The sequence below is a fragment of the Sphaerodactylus townsendi genome, linkage group LG05, assembly GCF_021028975.2.
Source record: "Sphaerodactylus townsendi isolate TG3544 linkage group LG05, MPM_Stown_v2.3, whole genome shotgun sequence".
In the NCBI taxonomy this organism is placed as follows: Eukaryota; Metazoa; Chordata; class Lepidosauria; order Squamata; family Sphaerodactylidae; genus Sphaerodactylus; species Sphaerodactylus townsendi.
In genome coordinates this window covers 111,415,186-111,425,711 of record NC_059429.1, presented here as the reverse complement: position 1 = coordinate 111,425,711, position 10,526 = coordinate 111,415,186, and the positions used below count along the sequence as shown (strand labels likewise).

Here is a 10,526-nt window from a genome sequence, read left to right as displayed (position 1 = left end):
CAGTGATCGGAGGGGGGGACGGGGGACTCTTCCATTTTCCTTCATTGGCCATGTCAAATCCCCTAACTTGTTTTAGGATGAAGTTGCCTTTCCAGCCAAGGAACGTTGCAAGTTATGTGAGCCTGCTATTTGTGATCTGGACAGGGGCAGCTGCACACCCTCTGCTTCATCTTCTGTATACCACTTACTCAAAGCCCTTGACTGAAATCGCCACTTTGAATTCTATTCAAGTGCCCTGTCTTGGCAGAAAAGCTTGCTTCAAGAAGCCACAGATCATTAACTTCCTGCTGGACTGAATTTATGGCTGATTCTATTTAATTAGAAATCCATGAGCAATTTAAATACTGTTGGCTATAGTTAAATGGACTTGTACAAAGCTGCCATATACGGAGTCTCCTCTGACTAGCAGCCATTCTCCAGGGTGTTGGGCACAGAAAAATCTTCCCAATATTTGTTACCTGAAATTATTTAATTGGAGAAGTCAGGGTGAAACATGAGACTTTCGGAATGCAATATGTAATAAGCTCCATTCTGCTAGCCAGCATGGTGTAGTGGTTAAGAGCAGGTGGACTCTAATCCTTGGAGAACGGGGTTTGATTCCCCACACCTCCACATGAGCAGCAAACTCTTATCTGGTGAACCAGATTTGGTTCCTCACTTCTACATTCCTGCTGGGTGACCTTGGGCTAGTCAAAGTTCTTTGGAACTCTCTCAGCCCCACTTACCTCACAAGGTGTCTGTTGTGGAGAGAGGAAGGGAAAAGAGTTTGTAAGTCACCTTGAGTCTCCTTACAGGAGAGAAAGGTGAGATATAAATACAAACTCTTCTTCCTCTAGCCTACCCCATGCAGGCAACTTTGAGGATCAGATCTACTTAGTCTGAGATGCAGAACTGCATGAAGTGACTTCAGGAAGATTTTATGTCTATAGACAAAGGGAATTCAGAGAACCAATACTAAGGTGACTTGAACATTGGACACTGTATAGGAACCGACTTTTTCTTCCATAGTCTATGAGTGCCATAGAGCTTGTAATGTTATGGATAGCCAAGTAAAAACCTCCCACTCTCATCGAAATTTCCCTAAGTGACAGTTAGGTCACCTGTCCCTGTATCAGCTAGAGCTGTGGACTGGACAGTTGATAGTATAAAGGAAGGACTGTGGCACAGGGGAAGATCATATGTCCCAGGTTCAATCCCAAGAATCTCCAATTAAAAAGATCAAGTAGTGGGTGATGCCAAAAGAACTGAGACCCCAAGAGACACTGCCAGTCGGAACAGACAATAATGACCTTGACAGATCAATGGCGTGGCTCAGTATGAGGCAGTGTTGATTGCCCGTGTGTGTGTGTGTCTGTTCAACTCTTAGAGCCTGTCAGTTCTTGTCAAGTGGGAAGAAAGTGGGAAGTAGCTACCAGGAGGCTGAAATAGCCAGTTGTGGCTCTGGCCAGCAATAGAGAGTGCTTCGAACTAATCCTCATAGCTATCTTGGAGAGAAATATTGGAAGCTGCTTGTAGGATGCTCCTTTCATGAGGGGTCACCTATAGGGCCCCTTCCGCACACGCAGAATAATGCGTTTGCAAACCACTTTCAGAACTGTTTGCAAGTGGATTTTGCTATTCCACACAGCTTCAAAGAGCACTGAAAGCAGTTTGGAAGTGCATTATTCTGCATGTGCGGAAGGAGCCTTTGGCAGATTCCGCACAGGCCAAAAACAGCAGTGTGAAAACTGTGTGAAACTGGTATAAAATGGTTTAAAATGGTGTGAAAGGGTTTACATTGTTTTCACACCACTGTTTTTGGCCCATGTGGAATCTGCCATAGAGAGACTGAGGAAAGAAGGATGAATGGGACAGACAGGCAAGAAGAAGGAGCAAGCCAGGAGGGAGCTCCAGGATATAGGAGGCAAACTCCGCTAAGTTAGAGCCCCCCCCCCCCCGCCCGGCATCTATTGGCTCCTGTTGTCTTAAGCTAAGCCCAACTCATGTTTCATTTTTGGCCTTATAGAATCATAGAATCACAGAGTTGGAAGAGACCCCAAGGGCCATCAAGTTCAGCCCCCTGCAATGCAGGAATACACAATCAAACCTCTTCTGACAGGTGGTTGTCCAGCCTCTCCTTAAAAACCTCCAAAGAAGGAGACTCCACCATACTCTGAGGCAGTGAATTCCACTGTCCAACAGCCCTTACTGTCAGGGCGATTCCGCACACGAATAAAATAGGTTCGACCCAGTTCCCTGAGAAGGGTACTAACCTAGGTCGAAGCCATTGTTGTTCCCCACCGCAACCAGCTTGATCCCAGCTCCGAGGGCGGAATCATCCTGTGCCTCTTCGCCGCTCTGTTCCGATTGGCTACTGTTCTATGGCCATGTTCTGTCTATCCCCACACGTTATTAAAAAAAACTGCCACAGGAATGGAGGGACGAAGGTGGCGTTTTTTGATTGGCCAGCTGAACGCATGCCCGCAACACTCAGCTGTGATTGGCTGAATGGGGGACTCCTGGCACCAGAGATTACGCACTTTACTGGAATCAAGCTGAGTTCGAGCGTGGTTCCCTGAAAAAGTAGTAGTTCCCAACTGGAGTCGGAAATTTGACCATTACACGGGGTAAAGCTGGTACAAAACCACGTCGATCCCAGTGGTTGTGCAGAGCACTTAGGTCGAACGCAGCTCAAACTTAGGTCGATAACGCAAGTGCGGAATCGACCTCAGAAAGTTTTTCCTGATGTTAGGTGGAATCTCTTTTCCTTCACCTTGAACCCATTACTCCTGGCCCTAGTCTTTGGAGCAGCAGAAAACAAGCTTGCTCCCTCACCAACATGACATCGCTTCAAATATCTAAACATGGTTATCATGTCACCTCTTAGCCTTCTCTTCACCAAGCTAAACATACCCAGCTCCCCAAGTCTCTCCTGGCAGTGACTTACAGAGTCAAAGATAATTGTCTATCTGTAGAATATTTATTAATGAAGTCAGCTGTATGGCACATTTATTATATCAATATTTCATATACTTAAAATACTTTATGACAGCATTGAAGGTGGGCCCAGGAAAAGGCCCCCAATACTATGTTTGCAGTGGGCTGCAGTAAGACCATAGGAAGGAAGCAGGAAGGCAAAGGGGGTTGAAGCCAAAGAAGATAAAAGTCTATTTTCCCCCATTACAGGAATGGAAGACATAAGTAAACGAAGGCTCTGGGACTGGGAAAAAGTAGCAAGCCAGGATCCCTCAAAGCACAGATTGGAAACCCTGATATAGAGTTGTGGTGGAACAGGCTGGGTCCTATTGATATAACTTGGGAACTGGACTCTGCATAAGAGACAGAGTTGAATACACTGAACTAGAGAGCATCAGTTCTCTCTCTTTAGAGGCCCCTGAAGCCAGAGTAACTTCCACATGGGGACCCCTTGAGACTCCTGGCCATCTGAAATATAACAGATGGCCTGACAGAAGCGCTTCTTCTCCACTGTGGTCTTACTTTAGCACCCATGGTTGGTAACATTAGACAACTAAAGATTAATCTTAGGGGTTGCCTGGTACGTTTATCTGTTGCTGACACCATTAAAAAAAAGAAATAAACCATTTTGGAGGAAAAGAATGTTTAAAAAAAGAACTGCACCTCTTCCGCTATAACTGGACACTTCACAGCTGTTTAAAAAAAAACCATGAACATGTTTATAATAGGGTTTCAAATATCTGCAGTGTGTGTCTGAACATGCCCTCTCCCTGCACTTTTTTGCTAGCAGAGGAATCGTTCAAAATCTAAGAGAGAGGAAATGTAAAAACTAGGTTTGAGGGACTTTTCGTCTAGACTCAGTCCATTTCCTTAGGAACAGTAGTAAGGAATAGGCTTTCTTAATCCAGATTGAAAGTCTCTGGGGGCAACTGTCAATAGACCAATCCTCTCCTCCTTTCTTATTTGTTTGAAAATCCTGAGAACTGGACCATTCTGTAGATGGCAAACATGTCTACCATCTCTCCACTTTTCCATAATTAGCAGTGTGCAGTAGCGTGACCTACAAACATCCAAGTCTTCTGAAGTGTGATCACAACACAGCTAAGCACTATTAAGTTCCATAGGTTTCAGTGGAAGTGATTTCAAGTATGTCTTAACAGTCCCATTGAAATCTATGGGTCTTAACTGTGCTTAACTCTGGGCAGATTGTGCTCCATGGCTTGCGACCTTTGTTTTGTAAGTTTCAACAGAGTGCTGATAGTTCAGTACAGCTTAAAAATGTAGAAAGACGTCTAAAAATTCACAACCGATCATGTGAGCAAAATAACATTTTATTATTGCACATAATCCAGCAGAACAACTGATGGAAGCTCCTGGACAATATTACACAAATTGTCGTACGCTTCCCCCCCCCTCCCCCCTTTGTTTTGAACACTTGTGATTCAGGTATGTTGGTAGTGGAGATAAATGCGCTCGTATTTCTGTAAGACCTGGAAAAAATTAACAACAAAATGCTATTTTGGAAGGCATGCAAACTTGAGGTAAACCTGTTTCTGCTCACCCTGGGATTTTTTTTTAAAAAAACCTCCCGAACTAGTACACACATTTGCATTGATCCAGCATCTCCTTGTAGACATAAGCCCTATTAGGTGCACCCAGCTCTCCTCCTCCCATCTGCTGCAAGAACTTTCCAGTTCACTTTAAAAGAGATGGCAGCTCATGCACGCACCCCTTTACACGTATGAAGGCACCTCCGTCGTGGAAATGAATGGAAAAGTTCTTACGTTCAGAAAATCCCTGCATGCAACAGTGTACACACATGGCTCTGAATTTGCAGTTTGGTTGCACACTATTTTTGTTAGTGTGCTAAATTTATGTTTGGAATTATGGGCTTGGATTCAGACTAGACTTCATGGAGAGCGCAACGATTTCCACTGAGGGAGCACAATTTTCCTACCTCTCCCCCCCAAGGTGGCCCAAAACGCCCTCCTGCCAATCCTGTTTTTGGAACACAAGGTACACTCCATAAACAAAATTTAGGGGACATTTCAGGTTACCATAGAAGGGGAAGGCAGGAAAAGCAGGCTCCCTGAGTGGAAATTCTTGCCCCCGTGGAAACATTAGTCTGGATCCAACCCATCGGGGCCATAAACTTCCTTAAAAACAAACACACACTGAAAGCAGAGGTCTTTGAGGTTGTGGAAAGAAAATGGCAGGGTACACAGAATGCTTTGGAGCCACAGGTCCTTTTAGATTCACTCCTGCTCTGCTGAATAACTTAGTGTCATTTCTTGATGGCGAACTTGCAGCCACCTACATGTAAACACAGCGGGTACCACTTGCTGTAGTGACCAAGGGATAATATTGTGTGCACAAGCCATAAAGATCTCTCTCTCTTTGTCTTGTAAGAAAGAGCTACATACACATATATCTATATAAACACACACAGAACATATACGTCCAGGATCCTAAGGACCATCTGACCTGTTCTGCATACTGAATAGGGGATTTTGAACTTGCCTGTCATGAACAGCAGGTCCCACAAACTGAGTCTGAGAGTCAAGAGCATCAAACACAGTTTATGAGGCATAGGATCAAATTTAGCACAGGATCAAATATTCAAAGAAAACAAAAGTCAAAAATTCCACAATTATTTGGACGAGCCCTCTGTATCCTGGTTGATATAGTAATAAAGTCTACATTTTTTAAAAAAATCTACCTACTTCTGTCATCACATTGCAAGGAGTAAAACATAATAATTCAAGCACATTATATTTATGAGAAACAGGATGGGAGGGGTGTGTGTATGTGAACAGTCTTGGCGTTTTTTGAAAACTATCAGATGCTTCATGATAAATAAATGCCACAAAAGTCTCTCAAAGATAGGGACTAACTACATGTCACATTCCCTAACCCCACCCTACCCAAGTCCTTGAGATTAGATATGAGCTTGCAAGTTCCATGCTGGGAACTCAATTCCTCAGGCATGTAAGGTCCAAATTAGATCAGGACTGCAGTGTGTGGCGAGAAGGGAGTTGAACTGTTTTTCTAAAGTGAAATAAACCCAGGGTTATTGGGGTAACCCCAGGTGCTGCATTGGGGTAAGAGGTAATGTCCCCAGTAGAGCAAACAGTGCTACTCTGAGGCTGCTTGAGCTCAGGCAAAAGATATGGGGTGGGGAAACATGAGCCCCTTCTCCTCTTGCACTCTGGTTTTGGTCTGAATCCAGTTCTGCATGCCGGGGAATCAAGTTCCTAATGGTGAATTGGCAAGCTCATGTCTGAAGGGCTCAAGGACTGGGAATTGTAAAAAGAGGCCATGTACTGACTTTCTAAAACTGCACACCTAGTGGGTGGAGAGCCAGGAAACAGGCTGTCAGCTTTCCAAAACAATGGAGCCGAGTTATTACACATATATTTTAGGAGAAGCAATAATATTAATAAAATCCAAGAGTGACTGAATTCTGATCGGTATCCTCTCATTTTTATGGATATTCCTAAGACATGCTTGCATATTTTTTCTGAGGACAGTTAGAACATGTGGCTTCTGGGCAAAATTAACGTGTCCTTCCACTTCCTCTTCCAATTTATAATATGATTGTATTAAAATATATATAAAAAAGAAAAAGGCAAAAAGCCCCATCACTCCAGCTTTCAAATTTCATATTCATCAGTTCATGAACTGAAATAATCTCATCCAGAAGCATGATCCTTCGTGTCTACCTACTGAAACCTGCAGGGCCATTTGGCATCATCAACTGGCATCCTTTGTTTTCAATCATTTTTCAGTCTCTCTTTCTCATCTGTAACCGGTTGCTGTTGCATGAAGGAGGGTCAGTGTGCATAAAAATTCACAGTCCATTTTAAATGAGGCACTTTTTAAAAGCTTGTGAACTCCTAAGTCCACGCTTTTGATTCGAAAAGGGAAAAAACTCCAAGCACACTTAGGACTACCTGACACACTACATATCTTTTGGGCTTTTGGACTGCCAGAAGCACAAAAGAAAGCATAATGTATGAAGCTGCAGCATATGGCTCACAATGCTGGTCTAACTTCTGGGAACAGGTCACGCCTGTCAGAGCTCTGCTTAGTTTGTAAATGGACATGGTTTTCATGCGCTAGTGCTTGCAGCATGCCACATTCGAGAACACAGCCTCTAGCGAGCAAGCCTGTTCCAAGCTTTTTAAGAAAGACTATTGACTGTAACTGGTACTTAGCGATGGAACAAGGGAGGCGGCTGAAATTCAGAACATTTTTAAGCACCCATATGCTGATATCTGTGAAAGGAGAATACATGTTTTCGTTTCTTCATTGTGAATTCACACACACCCTAGAATAGGCTCTGTTATCCATAGAAATCAGTCGTGTGTTTTGGTTTTGCCCATTTTAGAGTCTGGACTTCTAAACAGAATGACTTAGAATTACGTAGCAGCAGGGAAAACAGCCTGACTTTTCCTAACGTTGGACTTGACGCAATACTGATTTTAATGGGGAAATTAAATCCACAGCAGTTGCCCTCATTCCTGGCTGTTGCATGTCTTACGCATATTTCTCTTTGGGAGTTCTGTTACAATGAGTCTTCCAGTAGAAGGTGGGATTTTCATGGTGGAGCTCAAGGAAGAGACTATTTGCGTTTCCACAAGTGAACACGTGTTTCTTCAAGCAGCAGCACAGTCATCCATCGAAGTTAGGAACCTTTAAGGCAATTCTAGTCCACAACAAAACAAAGAGCACAGAGGGGCTTCAGCATTCCATACTTCTTGCTGAACAGAAGATGTTGCCCATGCTGGAGGCTAAACGGTTCATCTGGGACCATTCTGTTCATTTGGGACCGTTCACGGCCTTGGAGAAACCACAGGGTGCTAAGCCCCTCCCTCTTTAGATGTTTCTGAAAAGATGAGGTTATATCCCTGTTGTTTACATCAGCAGAAGCTTCTGTGGTGGATAAAAATCAAAGAGGAATAATGTTAATAGACCCCATAAAGGACAACATTATTATTTTTAGGATAACCCCCAAGTAGACACTCTAAATAGAGTCCTAATATTTACATTAATGTTAAATGTGGTAGGCTTCAGAAACTTTTCGCCTGGAGAAGGCATGATTGGATAGGAGGATTCTTCATTCTTTTGTAAGGGACTAAATGCCTGCAGCCAACATCTGGGCTGCTAAAGACATGTTGACATACGCATTACTCCATGCACCATTAGAGAAAATCTCTCTCTCTCTCTCTCTCTCTCTCTCTCTCTCTCTCTCTCTCTCATTCCAATCTCTTTGTCCATCTCTGCCCTGGTCCATATTCTGGTAGTAGTATCAGTTCTTGCAAAGCAGAGGAATAGACAAAGAACACAGGAGTAGCCCATAACAGTGCTTGATTTTGCAGAGATTTTGCTTGTTCAGTTTCACCGCATCTCTCAAAGAGTGGCAGTGAGTGTGGAGGAAACTCCAGTTCAGGGAAGGCAAAGGATAGTGAGCAAATACCTCTCCCACCTGCAGGAACTTGGCTTACTCTCACCTGCCACCCCTTCTCTTCTGTTGTTTTTCTCCATCTCTTTCTCTGTCCACCCAGGTGCCTGTGTGCATGTGCTCTCCCTGGCCCCTTCTGCACATGCAGAATAAAGCACTGTCAATGAACTTAGCAGCTGGATTTTACTGTGCAAAATAGCAAAATCCACTTGCAAACGATTGTGAAAGTGGATTGAAAGTGCATTATTCTGCATGTGCAGAAGGGCCCCCCTTCTCTCTCTGCAATGTAGGGGACTTACCACATAAACAGCACAACAAGCCCCACTGATTGATTCCCTAGCCTGGATAATTCTTTAAAGCCTCAGGCCTAAGGACTACTACTCCATAGCTGCTCATCTCCTAATGAGGAGATCCTGCCATCTGGGTTGCCACGCTTTCCTCTCACTTCGGCCCCTGACTCATCTGGCCTGTGTTTGACCGGCATGCTTTCTTCAGACTCATCTGCTCCTTAGCTGCTGCCTTCAGAACTTGACCTTTTGGTCTGTCTTAGATTATGCCACTGGCTGTTGGACTCTATTGAACACTGTATTGCTCCCCTCTGACCTTGTTGCCACATGAGTGGCTGACCCAAGCAAACCCAGACATTTGCCCTGCTGCATGTACCACAAGCACCGCCCAGGGCCAATGTAGAGTTTTGCTATTTTAAAGCATTCGGTTCCCTGCAGCCACCCAGTGGCTGCAGAAAATAGCTGGATCTTTGGGGTAGGAACGCCACTACAGGGGAAGAAAGAACTCCTGACACTACCCCCAGGCCATTTTCCCTGAGGAAACAATGCTGGAGGAAAGTTGTTTCCATATTTTTGCTGCTCCATGAGGAGTATTCTGTGCAATTATTTTTGGCATCAAGTCACAGCTGACTTATGGTGACCCCATAGGTTTTTTACAAGGGTTTTCATAGGGTTTTGCCTCCATGTAATCTTCCTGGTATTCCTTGGAGGTTGCCCATCCAAATATTAGGCATGGTCAGGACTGAGATAATTTGGCTCATAGCGTTTAAATAAGAACATAAGAAAAAGCCTGCTGGATCAGACCAGAGTCCATCTAGTCCAGCACTCTGCTACTCGCAGTGGCCCACCAGGTGCCTTTGGGAGCTCACATGCAGGAGGTGAAAGCAATGGCCTTCTGCTGCTGCTGCTGCTCCTGAGCACCTGGTCTGCTAAGGCATTTGCAATCTCAGATCAAGGAGGATCAAGATTGGTAGTCACAGATTGACTTTTCCTCCATAAATCTGTCCAAGCCCTTTTTAAAGCTATCCAGGTTAGTTGCCATCACCACCTCCTGTGGCAGCATATTCCAAACACCAATCACACGTTGCGTAAAGAAGTGTTTCCTTTTATTAGTCCCTATTCTTCCTCCCAGCATTTTCAATGTATGCCCCCTGGTTCTATCACCATTCATTCATTAGTTAAATGAAACGAAGCTGAATTTAGCTTTGGGAAACAAACTTTCCTGAAGCCACAAAGATGAATGATCCGAAGAGTCAATAAAAAAAATTAAAGATTACAGATAGTATTAAGTTTTTGAATTGGAAGACATAATAATGGGAATAATGGAACGGGAGCCACCAGGGGCATAAAAATGATTAAGGACGAAACCACACGTACCTTTTAAATCACTTTAGTCATCACTAAGGGAATTTTCCCCACCATTTAAAAGGTATGTTGCTACTGCTTTGGAAACCCCCACCAGTTAGTACAGAGAAACACCAATCTGTGTGTTCCAAATGATAGCACATACTGTCCTCTACCCAGACCTGGAAGCAATCTCATAAATATTCATGTAGCCAGACCCAGTGCTATTTTTTTCACCATCCCCTCCACCCCCCCACCCCCAACCTGCTTTCTAGAATAGATGACAAGGGTAAACAATAACCTTGTCAGTTTCACCGATGCCTTGGTAATTAAAAAAAAACACCCTATCACTGGCTACCAACCTCTCCTTCCCTTTGCACAGGATACACTTTCTGAAGGAAAACAAAGATTCTTCTCTCCTCTTCAAGGTATTGGTATGTCCATACATGGCACCAGACTCCAAGTCAACCCCATCA

The 10,526-nt window shown here is 44.0% G+C and overlaps 1 protein-coding gene across 2 annotated transcripts in view; it reads right to left on the bottom strand.

Annotated features, from left to right (window-relative positions):
- Positions 1-4,268: 4,268 nt before the first annotated feature.
- Positions 4,269-10,526, bottom strand: part of JPH2 (junctophilin 2) — an 87,890-nt gene continuing 81,632 nt past the window's right edge. For both annotated transcript variants that reach the window (XR_007244639.1, XM_048498282.1), the window contains one exon: positions 4,269-7,890. The gene's annotated coding sequence lies outside the window, so the exon portion shown is untranslated. The remainder of the gene's footprint in view (positions 7,891-10,526) is intronic.